The sequence below is a fragment of the Wolffia australiana genome, chromosome 3, assembly GCF_029677425.1.
Source record: "Wolffia australiana isolate 7733 chromosome 3, ASM2967742v1".
Classification (NCBI taxonomy): Eukaryota; Viridiplantae; Streptophyta; class Magnoliopsida; order Alismatales; family Araceae; genus Wolffia; species Wolffia australiana.
Genome location: NC_135837.1, coordinates 15,811,733 through 15,825,110, shown reverse-complemented (window position 1 = coordinate 15,825,110; position 13,378 = coordinate 15,811,733). Strand labels below are relative to the sequence as shown.

At 37.5% G+C, this 13,378-nt stretch overlaps 1 non-coding gene across 1 annotated transcript; it reads left to right on the top strand.

Annotated features, from left to right (window-relative positions):
- The first annotated feature begins 12,206 nt into the window (after positions 1-12,206).
- Positions 12,207-12,310, top strand: LOC144701555 (small nucleolar RNA R71). Its single transcript, XR_013581046.1, has one exon. It is a non-coding gene; the product is annotated as a small nucleolar RNA R71 (small nucleolar RNA).
- Positions 12,311-13,378: the final 1,068 nt, after the last annotated feature.

Here is a 13,378-nt window from a genome sequence, read left to right as displayed (position 1 = left end):
TACATGTTTTTTCTTTCTTGATTGTATTGAAAATCCGAGGTGATATCCTTCTTTTAATCTCAAATAGTATGCAAGATCTATTCCTTTGTTTCTAAAATATGATTTATAACTTTTCAATATACGATATGAGTCTTAATTCTCCTGAAGTGAGAAATCAAGCAATTTTTTCATCTAGCATAGTGTTCTAAACTTGTGTTCAATAAATATTCATCTAATCTTCATTATTGTTAAATTTTAAGTGACTCAGGGTTTAAATTTTTAAAAAAATTGTCTCTCCAATCATGTTGAAAGTTCACAACTATCTAAAGCCTTGGAGGTAGCTGAATAGTATGGTGTTCAAATTTGAACGATTGAGACTAATTATGGTAATCGATTGGAACTGAATCCTTGATCAATTTCTACTATGGTTGAATGTAGTTTTATTTAATATTCATTCATACATTCTAAAAAAATTCATCTCAAGTTAAAATCAGTGATTCATTAAATGTTGATAAGTTGTTCTACTATTTGAATATTCTAAAAGAGTTAACTTTATTATTTCTTGATCTAAGCTGACTTTTTGTACCTTAAATTTTGTGATCAAGGGACAAGTTATCACGCCTTAAAAGAGTTATTTGAGGTCACCAACTTCATAATAATTATTAATTTTGGTTTGTAAAACCATTTTTGATATATGAAAGCAAGAATGCTGGTCTATCTATTAATATTTACTTTGACTAGTCAGGATGACATGACTAAGAGCAATCTGAGACCATACTGAGACCTCACCATGACCAACACGAGTCAAGACCAATCTTAAGGTACATGTTTAGGTATTTTTTCTGTAGGTAAAAACTCAGCGTTGTGTATGACAAACCCCAAGGTCATGCTTGTAGACTGACCCAGCCATCCTCTGGACACCACTCATGATTTTTATTTATGTTAATGTTTAGTGTTTGATATAGTTTATTGACCTAAATATCTGAATTTACACATGGACCTACTCGTCCATGGCCACAATGTAAAGAAAATGCAAACATTGGAGAAGGCCTTAGATGTCATAAATGGATTTACATGCCCGGTGTATGTAAGAGAGAATGTGCCAACATCATTTACATTAATTGTCAACATAGGAGTTGCACTATGTGGAGAACACCTAGATTTGAGCATTTTCTAAAAATCGAAACCAAGACCATCATTCTATCTTGATATATGACACCATTAAGGGAATCTTATAGCTTCTCCATGATTCCTATTGATTAGGAATTCAATTAAATCAAATTGGTTGTTCAAAAATTGCATAAAGGTATTGATCAAAATAGAAGTTAGTTCGATCCTAATAGATTGAATGTTTTGTTTAACTATGGAATTGGATTGAGTTTGATCTACAAATTCAATCAATTCAATTTGAGTAATGGTAGTGAATGAAAAACAAATACTGCAACGGTTCCATCAAAATTGAAAAGTTAAAAAATTGCTAAAATCTAACTGTTCCTCCGTCGCTCACTCTATCTTTCTTGCTCACTCTCTTTCTCTCGCCCCTTTCTCTCGTTCGTGCTCTCTCTTACTCTCTCTTTCTCCCACCCCTCCTCTCATTTGTGCTCTATCTTCCTCTCTTCCTCTCTTGCCTCTCTCTATCCCTCTTTCTCCCACCTTTTCTCTCATTTGTGTTCTCCCTTGCTCTTTTGCTCTCTCCCCCCTCTCTCTCTCTCCGTCTTTATCCCACCCATTATCTCTGGTTCCTGCTCTCTCTCTCTCTCTGTCTGTCGCTCTCCCACTCCCTCTCTCATTCATGCTTACTCTTGCTCTCTCTCTCTCCTGCCTCCTCTCTTTTGTGTGTGCTCTCTCTTGCTTTCTCCCTCTGTTTCCCATTCCCGCTCTCTCATTCATGCTCTCTCTTGGTCTCTCTATCTCTCTCTCCCATCCCCTCTCTCTCGTGGGTGGCCTCTATTGCTCTCTACTTCCCTCTCTCATACCTGCTATCTCTTGCTCTCTTTCTCTCTCTCCTGCCCCCTCTCTCTCGTCTCTCTCTCTTTCTTCTGCCCTCTCTCTCTCTCTCGTCCATGCTCTCTCTCGCTCTGTCACTCTCTCTCTCTCAATCTATCTTTTTACCCTCCCTTCCCTTCCCTGTTTATGCCCCCCTCACCATTTGCGCTCAGGGTCTCCCCTGTCCCCATTTGTGATTCCCCCCTCCCTTCTCCCTTCGCACTCCCCCACCTCCCTTCGTCATCCGCGGCTCTCCCCTTCCCCTCACTGTTCACACCCCCCGAGAGCGACCAGGTCCAGATCAATACCGAACAAGGTTTAGGTCTTTGCTAAAAACCGGGACCACGGAACAGAAGGGGAGCGGTAAGAGGTCTCCTGTTTCTTTGCCTCCTCTGAAAAGATCACAGATGACGGATTGGATTTATGTCATGTTCCGTTAGTGGGCTCATCTATCAGCCCAAAGCTCGCCCATCTACGTTCCTCTTAGTCCACGTCCACAACTCTCTTCTCTCTCTCTCTAGGAAAGGAAGAAGACGAAGTATTCCACGTCCACAACTCTCCTCTCTCTCTCTCTAGGAAAGGAAGAAGAGGAAGATGCAGCGAACGGGGAGCACGACGAAGCCCCTGAATGAGGGTTGGGGGAGGAAGAAGGGAGGCGGGCCGGCGGTGGAATTGGGAGAGCAGCGGCGGCTGCTGCCGCGATACGATCCACGGTCGGAATTGGCGAGGAAGGAGGTGGCGCAGGAAAGGGCAGCGGCGAGCGCCGTCCACCTCATCCCTCTTCTTCTCGTCCTATGTGGCTTCATACTTTGGTTATTCTCCGACTCAGGCGCCGCGTTGCTGCCATAAATCTTCGTATCCCCGCTTCTTCTTTCAATACCCAGATGGAGAAATCGTTTGTGCGTTCTTCGAATAGAAGAATTTTATCGAAATTGGAAAGGTATGTTTCTCCAAGATTATTTCTTTTTTTCTTGCGCTGGTTGAAGATGAGGATGGATAGTTCTATTAGTTCTATTTGATCACAAGTCCCCGGGCTCTAAAACAAGGCCCGGTCATTTTGATAAATCTATATGTATAGATGAATGGGTCGATGGGCTGACAGTGATACATATGGGTGGATGGATGGATGAATGTGTTGATGTATTGGCAGTGATGCAGATGGGTGGATGTATGGATGGATGAATGGGTTGATGGATTGGTAGCGATACAGATGGGTGGATGGATGGATAGATAGATAGATACAGAAGGTTTGTCAAAGTGGATATCAGAAGTAGGGAATTCAACAGATCAATGTTGGGATGGATGAAGCCCCAAGAAAGCCACTATGGGCAAGACTTTCCCTGACTAAGAAGTTGAAAATAAGTTGGACCACACCAAGAAAACCAGTTCAAAAATAAAAAATTCTGGAACAAGTGAATACAAACGTGGAACCCATGAAAAAGGCGAAAAATGCATATATGTGTGTGTATATATATATACCATATTGGAGAATACGATATTACTAAGCTATATGTTTTCCCTGATTAGAGTGGAAATGTACTAAGTGACTCATGTACAGGTCACTCAAACTTGAAGTGTTGTGGTCACTATGAATCACATAAAGGAGTAAATCAATCTCCAACTTGTGACTTTAAGTCGATAAATATAATATAAGATGTAATCGTATTGTCAAAAAAATTATGACTACCATTGAAATAAACTTCAAAAGAACACAACCAAGATATGATTATTCTAGTGTGTCAATTATGGCACTCTCCATGACAGCGGTAGACATGGAAGTCACACAAGAGCTTAACCAAGTTATGATTATTCTAAGGTGTCCATTTTAGACATTATCCGTGTCAGTATCGACTTCCAGAAAGGGGAACTAGAGGTAAATATAGGGAAATTGAAGGTGAGGATCACTTTAAAAAATCATGACACATCCGCAGGCAATTCTGATGAAGTTGATTCTGAGGTTAATTTTTAAGAGAGAATGCACTAACTGAGAAAGCAGTGGTAGAGTTGACGCCACAAAATTCTAACACGAATGATGAACTTAACTGTTAAAACCTAGTAGCAGTATTGACTATACCATCACATTAATTTGAGAATAAAAAAGTAGACTAGTAATGAAAATTTGGGTTTATCAACAGTAAGACGATATGTTTTCTTGAGATGAATTCTAAACCTATCACGGAAACCACATTAAGAAAAAAAGTAATATTCTCTGGGATGAAATTATAAATAATGACTTGGCTAAATATGGAGATCATCTTTTACATCCAACATAATCTGTGAGTTAGATCAATCCATGTCATTCTAACTAAATAAAATATCACAGTAAAAAAAAAAAGAAGGGTGAGGCAATTCAGATTTGTAAAACCACAAATTGAAAAGTCAAAGTTGACTATATGATGGTAAATTTTTGTAATGAGAAATATCAGTTCCCCTTTTTTAGTTGGACCAAATTCCCAAATGCGTAGATTATGAGAAGAAGTCTGTTTTGTGGATGAGCAATGCAATAACGTGACCTTTGATGGTTTAAATAAATAAAAACATTCACTAAAATTTATAGGTTGAAGTCACCTTAAAAAATGAATATTCCTTATCGTTGAGTCTAAAGGTGAACATGGGGAGATTGAAAATTTTCTCGTAACTATATCAGAATTGCAGGATTCAAAGTTTGTAGATTATTCAGGGATCAAGTGAAACAAAAATCAAGAAGATGTTTGGCTAGTAGTCTTTTATTCACACAAAATCTATGAATTTTGTACGGAGAAAATGTGTTTTTGGGAAGATTTTCCAGTAGAATGATTTTCCAGATAAAACTAAGTGTAAGATTGACTTAAAATCAAAGACAAATAAATATTAGTCAAGTTTTCCTCTGGTGATATACAATGATCACTTAATTCACAGCGTCATAAAACTCTCTAGAATAAAAGAGCTCTACTTTCTTATAAGCCCAAGAAAAAGTCTGCCACATCATATGGTTTTTGTAGTCCAAACTACTTATTGATCACCAGAAAGAGAACAAACACTCACACACAAAAACACACATTCAAATGCATCAAAATGATGCTTGATGATGTTCAATTCTGATTGGATGGTTTTGACTCTTAAACTATATGCATCGGCATTAAATGATTACTTCTCGAAAGGTAATTATAATACATTTGAATCTGGCTTCATCTCGTAACCAGAAAATCAACCCCTTAATTGTACATCAGAAATCCCATTTCAATTTGTGGGACACCTAATTTGTGAACTCGATCTGTTGAATAATTAGCCAACTCCCATCCTCTATAAACTTCCGTGCTAAAATTGCAGCCTCTCTATCAATCCAATAAGCCAATAAAATATTGAAATAATTTTTTATTATTTAAATTATATATTCCAGATTAAATGAATTGTTCATGTGTTGTTAATAAATTCTAAAAATTCTGTGAAAGACAATAAAATAGAAAAAAAATCATACGGGAAATAAAATCCCATAATAATATTGATCATGATTTCATGCAAAATATATTCATTAATTATATTCAGTTTTTATAAAAATAGGGAGCTCTATATGTTTATAATAAATTTTTATGAAATAAGTGGTATCAAACATTTGTAGCAGTTTAGAATCAAATGATGGAAAATGAAATGTAAATACAGATACATATGCATCATAAAAATATTCATGCATCAATTTGGTACATCATCATTTTGATAAACGTCGCTCAGTTTTTATAATGTTATACCGCCATATGAGACATGCCCATGTAAACTGTTTTCATTGCATATATTGATTGCCTATAATATTTCATGGACACCAAACTTTTATTTTTTTTCTCCACTCAGCATGATCTCAGACATCAATGTTACTACATATATACATATAGTGTCTCCACAAAACTCTCTATAAGTATAAAAATAGTTTCCTTCGAAGCCTCAACCCACTAAAACCTATAAAACCATTTATCACTCCAAAGGAAAAATTATAGATATAGGAAAATTAATCTGTGTGGGGAGGTAGAAACTAAGAAACTCCAAGATTACCAAAGTCAATGACATCATATTTTGACTACACTAGGGTGCATCTACACTCCAAGATTATCATAGTCATCTTGATGGTCTTCTCCCTGAATTAGATTTTTATCATCCCTATTGTTTGGATTTGACCATTTGTAGATAACATTGGGTGTATCATGAATAGTTGGCCTTGACCTCCTTGTTCACACTTGAATTTGTGGTGCAGTTAAAACTCTTGACAAAGCTTCTCTTGCATTCATTACTGATCACCAGGGTGGGGCTGCATTCCACTACCTTGTCGCCTTTGAATTATTTGCTGGTTGTTGTCGGTAGTGGCCTGCAAGAAGTCATGATCAGGAGTGTCCATGACAATGATTATAGACGTGAAGATGATGGTGGTGATCATTATTTTATTGGTTGTGATGTGAGCCCACTGCCACCATGTAGGCATTATAGCAAACCTATCAACTAATTTAACAACTAGATCTTACCTACTCATGCTACTGTCTCTAAACGAATATTTATTGCTAAATTACTTATGACTATAAAACAACCTGTCCCCTGAGAGTTATGATCTATGGAAACAGTTCTAATGGGTAAATCATCATCTCACTTGGTGCTAGCACTATGCTAGTCTCTCACCTTACATCTAGGGTCATTGACTATAGGGATTCCACCCAAATTTGAGGTATCAAACCTATTCACATCAGTTTATCAATTTTCAAAAACTATCATCAATATCTACTACCAGTATTCGTGTCTTGTAATTGGAAAATTTATGACCACTCTTACATGTTTCTCCAACATTTCTGATGTTGTTTTCCCAAACTTCCCAGTGAACATTCTTTTTTTTTAGTCATATTATTCTTCGTAATTTTATTATATTACCTTTTTAGATTTAATTTTATCCTTCAGTATTCGATAATGGGAAAGACGATGCTCTTGGTACAAGAAAGTTTTGAAACATGTATATATATATGTATTATATTTTTTGCATTACCTACCTGCCAATTTTTTTGTATTGGTCAGTTAGATAGAATGATATCTGTCCCATTAAAAAATTCCTTGGATTTCCCTTTTCCCTATTTTTTGAGTGATAGCAGTTGAGTAATTATCACTCTACACCATATCAATATTGTGGTCTTTCTTCCAATATTAAAACTTTGGTTTCATTCATTGGGATGTATTGCACTTGTATCTTGGGTTTTTGATATTATTTTGTCTTGATTGATTATTATACTAGAGTTTCACGAGTCTATCACGTACCAGGTATAACACAAACTGGTAGAAGTGCACATACCCACTTGAGCATTTTCTATCAGCATCACTAGACCACATGTTTTGTGTTAAAATGTCTTCATACATCCTAAACTAAATGGCATTGCAGGAGATAAGCAGAGTAACTTGCTTGACATCACCCATGCACTTCTAGTGCAAATAACACCAGTTATTATATCTAGAATGATTCCCTTCTGTATGGTAGATATCTCTTAAATCATCTCCCTTCATCTCCTTCAGGAAATGAAATTTCCCTTTGTCATATCATCCCATAACTTAACCTATTTACCTTCCTTCCTTGAGTTTTTAGGTGTGTCACATTTGTCCAAGAGCATCATACTAATTTGTATAAAACTCTTTTATCGTGCCCTGTAAAATGTGTTTTTTGGGTATCCCAAATAATAATAGCATAAAATAATAAAAAACAGAAAACCCTTACAAGTCATAAAAAAATATAAATTCATTTTATGAACAAGTGAATAAATATTTGATGTTTTTAAATTAATTTATAATGAAATGTAATTTAGAGTAATAATTTCATACATATTGCATTTTTATTTGCACTAAAATGATTATAATTGCATGTTATCATACAAAAATTGAAGCAAAATTTTCTTTAGTATATTTTCCTGAATTTTCCTGATTTTTGATGAAAATTTCAATAAATTATTTAGTATAGAACATGAAAAAAGGGCTCTAAAACTTCTTTCAGTAGTTTTATGCAGGTGTAACTATTTTATTTAAGGTATTTGGTATTTTAACTTGTCTTGAAAGAACATAGGGGTTTTGTTACCATTTTCCAAGTGAAATAGGAGCGGAGGGGCATACATCCAAATATTTCTAGATGTCCAAATAAAATATTGCAAAAGCGGGGGATTTTTCTGCAAATTTTGTGGAGAGAGAAAAGGCCAAAAGGATCAAATGTCTTTGATTGCTTCAGATTCGAACATTAATATCGAAGGATCCATCAGTCCGATTGGGCTCAAATTTTAAGGGCTAGTTGTTCATTGTATCCTCTTTCCTTCTGTACAAATGTATCAACAAGAGGAGCCCAATACTAAAGACAATTAAGGAGTACTGATGGGCAAAAGTGAAATTGTCTCGCCCCTTTACCCTATGTATAAATCCCTAATTTTCTTTCTCTTTATTCATTCTTGGATGCTCGACCACTGCCTACAGTCAGAGGGGAGCTCTCCATGGATCAAATTTGATGTAACACGATGGTAGGAATCGAGCGGCTGGTTCTACACCACATGGATCAAACTCTCCATTGTTCATCCTCTGGTATACAACTTCTAAAAATTTGATCTACCCAATCTAAATAGTTCAGGCTCATCCCAATAGTAATACTTGATATCCTTAAAAAACTTTTTTCGATCATCATAATCCCAACCTTGTGGCAATTGACCGGTTACCAAGTAATTTACTCTATGAGCATACCAAGGTAATTTCCGTGTAGAAATTCCTAAAATATGCTCATCAGGAAAATAATCTATGATGGGGGTTAGGGATGGCAATGATAGGCGGGAGAGGTGATCAGCTGCACCATTGTCCACTCCCCGCCTATCTTTAATTTCAATGTCAAACTCTTGCATTAGTAAAATCCATCTCATTAATCTAGGTTTTGTCTCTTTCTTGCTTAACAAATGTTTAAGTGCAGCATGATCTGAAAAGACTACAATCTTACTTCCTATGAGGTAAGATCAAAATTTATCCAAAGCAAAAACAATTGCAAGTAACTCTTTCTCTATGGTAGAGTAATTTACCTGAGCGGCGTCGAGAGTCTTACTTGCGTAATAAAGAGCTGTAGGTTTCTTGTCTCTGCGTTGTCCCAAGACAGCTCCCACTGCATAATCTGAAGCGTCACAAAAAATCTCAAAGGGTTCACTCCAATTTGGAGCTTGTAAGATGGGAGCTGTAACTAATGCCTCTTTAATCAAATTAAAAGCCAACTTGCATTCATCATTCAAAATAAGTTCTTTGTCTTTAGATAGAAGCAAAGTGAGAGGTTTAGCCACTTTGGCAAAATCCTTAATAAAGCGACGGTAAAAGCCTGCATGGCCCAAAAAACCCCTAAGTTGCTTTAGGGTCAATGGAAGTGGAAGCTCCTTGATGATCTCGATCTTTGCCTTGTCCACCGCCAGCCCCTCCTTGCGGATATGGTGACCTAGGACGATCCCCCTGTCCACCATAAAATGGGATTTCTCCCAACTAAGCACTAACTTGTTTTCTTCGCAAATCTGTAACACTTTATCCAAGTTAGACAAACAACACTCAAAAGATTCACCAAACACAGAAAAGTCATCCATGAAAACCTCAAGGCACGTACCAATCAGATCAAAAAACATTGCACTCATGCACCTTTGAAAGGTTGCTGGTGCATTACAAAGTCCAAATGGCATTTTTTTAAAGGCAAATGTTCCTAAAGGACACGTGAACGTAGTCTTATCTTGGTCACTTTCATGAATGCTAATTTGATTGTATCCTGAGTACCCATCTAAGAAACAATAGAAACTTTGTCCAGCTAATTTTTCAAGTATTTGATCAATAAAAGGTAGAGGATAATGGTCTTTTTTTGTTGCTAGATTTAACTTTCTATAATCTATGCATACTCGCCAACTCGATGCTACCCTAGTTTGGATCTCTTCTCCATCCTGATTCTTTTGAACAGTAATCCCTATTTTTTTGGGTACTACATGAATTGGACGAACCCACTTACTATGTGAAATTGGGTAAATGAATCCCGCTTTCAGCCATTTGGTAATTTCTTTTGACACCACATCATAAAGATAAGGGTTTAGTCTACGTTGATGTTGTACTGAGGGCTTGGATCCTTCCTCGATAAAAATTCTATGCTGGCAGACATCAGGGCTAATTCCCTTGATGTCGTCTATGGTCCATCCAATAGCGCTCTTGTGCTGTCGTAATACATCTAATAGGTTAACTTCCTGCTCCATGGTGAGGGTCGAAGAGATGATCACGGGATACGTCTTTCTTGGACCTAAGAAAGCATATTAAAGGTGAGAAGGAAGAGGTTTCAATTCTAATTCGTCAGTGGGCATAGATATGTAGTCATTCATACTTTCACCCTTCGTTTCACTGCGGTCATCCTTCTCCCCCTCATAAACACTCTCATTCACTGCCATCACATCATACATTACTTTCTCTATGGCATTGCATTCATCATCACCATCATCTAGGGAACATGTATAAATATCTTCCTGGCTACTATTGGGGTATTTCATCAATTGAGAAATTGGTAACTCAACCTCTTCTTTTCCCATGCGCAATTTATATTTTCCTTCATTCCAATCAGTGTTCACTCTTGCGGTAGCTAGGAATGGGCGCCCTAAAATAATGGGTGCATGACTAATTTTTCCTGAAATTTTTACATCCACTACTATAAAATCCATAGGAAATGAACACTTTTCTACTTTCATAACCACATCCACCAGCTGACCACATGGTCTTCTAATTGATCCGTCTGCTAACTGCAATTCTAAATTGACTGGTTGTAGTTCACCAAATTTAAAGGTCTCAAATAAAGCCTTAGGCATGATGTTCACACTTGCTCCTGAATCAAGTAAGGCTTTGGTGAATACTTCTCCCCTAATTTCACATTTAATCACTTGTGCTCCCTGATCTTTGCGCTTTTGAGGTAATTCATGCAGAAATATTGAACTAATATTCTCAGAAAGTTGAATCCTCTTTTGCTTCCTAGGGGGTGTGCACAGGTTTTTCACAAATTTGGAATAATCAGGGATGTAGTGTATCGCATCTAAAACAGGAATTTCAATAGTAGCCTCTTTCAAATACTCAAGAAGTGGGCTGTCTTTTGATTTTTCTTTCTTTGCTTGTAAGGCACTAGGGAAAGGGATAGGTGGGCAATATGCTTTTGGGTCGGGTTCCTTTTCTAGATTTTCCTCTACCCCTACTTCTTCATCTTTTTCTAGTTCCTCCAACTTATCCTCTACTTCCTTTTGTTTCCCTACAGCTGCAAATGGATTAGGCAATTCTTTCCCACTTCTAAGTTTTGATATAGCACTTAATTCTCCTATTTCTTATTTTTTCGTCATGGCATGCATGTTATGAATATGCTCATTAGCTATGCTACACATGTCATCAACATAAAGTAAATTACTAGGATTAATACAGGCCTGAGTAGGGAGTTTACCTGGTTTGGCGCCCATCTTCATGGGGTCTTCACAAGTGCCTTGTGGTGCTCCACCGTGCACAAATTGTTGACCACTGTGAAGGCCGACCTCCGCCTTGAGCTTTTCCATCTCCCGCCGATGCCTCTCCTCCATTTCTTCGAAAAGCTTGATCATCCTCTTCTTGTCTTCTTGCAGCTCCTCGATTACCTTGGTGAGAGTCGCATTAGTGGGATCTGAAAAATTTCGGTAAGGTTGATAATATTGTTGGTGATGTGGATTGTTTGCCTTGGGTTGAAACTGTTGTTGGGGTGGCCGATTGTTATTGTTCCATCCCTGTCCTCCTAAGTTTCCTCTAGCGGCCCATTGACCATTGTTCCCTTCCTGCCTGCCTATAGCATTCACTTCTGAAATCATAGGGCATTCTTCACCGGTGTGGCTATCACTTGAGCACATTTCACATCGATTTATTTGGTTGGGTGCTCCACTATTCCGACCCTACCATAATGAGATCATTTTTCGTTCATCTTTTCCATGGCTTTTCCCATCATGACACCTATTTGTTTTTCAATTCGATCCATAGTAATCTGGGGTTCAACCCCCCGAACATCCAACAGTCCACCTTTCCGAGGAGCAACCCTAACATGATCTGAGGCATCTTGGTGATATGCTAAATTGTCGGACATCTTTTGTAGGAGTGCCATGGCTTCATCTCCGAACATATCTGCTATTGCTCCTCCACTTGAAATATCAACTCTTCCTTTTTTGACATCATTCAAGCCTTCATAAAAAATTTGCACTAGCTCCCATTTTTGGATGTCATGGTGGGGGCACTTCCTAATGAGCCCCATCAATCTATCCCATGCTTCGCTAAAGGTATCATTTCCCTGCTGAAAATTTCTAATCTCCCTTTTGAAAGAGTTTCTCCTCGCCACTGTATAATATCTTTTTAGAAATCTCTTCTCCATATCATTCCACGATTCGAAATTTGTCCCTAATGTTATAAACCAATCATTGGCTCTATCCTTAAGGGCATGAGGGAATATTTCATTCTCACAGCTTCCTTAGAAATTCTGGGACAAGTGCAACTATCACAGGCTTCGTAAAATTTTTCTAAAAAGTCATAGGGCTCTTCGTTTGCCTTCCCTAAAAAGGATGGTAATAACTGAAATTGGTGTGGATCAATTCTAAACATCACATCATCTCCAATGGGGGCAGATACCCTGGTTAAGATGGGGGTTTTAGCTGGTGTGGAGTACTCTCTGATCCTCCTACGTCCATCGTTAACTACCTCAGGATTTCCTGTTCCATTGCCTATTGGGTCCATTGGTAACGTTCTAATCAAAGTCTCCTCTACGAATGTGGGTTCGGTGAAAGATGATTTGGGTGTGTCGGAGTCTACTACAGGGGAATTTCTGTCACTGCTCCCTAATTCAAATCCAGACCTAGGCTTCATACAAAACCACTAATTCAAACACAACACCCGTTAGTCGTTGGCCACCAAATCACTTTGAATTTAAAGTTGATACAAGGATTCATATCAAAAATTAGATCAACACTTGCCCAATTTCGTTTATGAATAAAGACATGTTGAATTCCTTAGCGTTGCTTCCCCGGCAACGGTGCCAATTGATGAGCCAAAAATAGGGGTAAAAATTATGAATTTTTAGGCCTTGTCGTTGTGAATTTTGGCTTAAGCAATAAAATTTATAAAAAAACTCTACTTAAGGTGTATAGTGATAAGTATGAGTGTCGTCCAAGGGAAGCGAGTAAGAAATTCAATTTGATGATCTTTTTGGTGTTTAATCCTTATTAGAGTGGATTTAATCTTCAATGAGGATCAAGTCACCCTAATTAGATGAGAATTTAGAAAGGGGGGTAGAAGAAGTGAGATGAGTAGAAGAATTATGGACTCTAAGTTGGCTTCTTTGATCCTAATGAATGGATCCAAGAGGTCAATTAGAGAGGTTAAAAGGGAATTTTTAAAT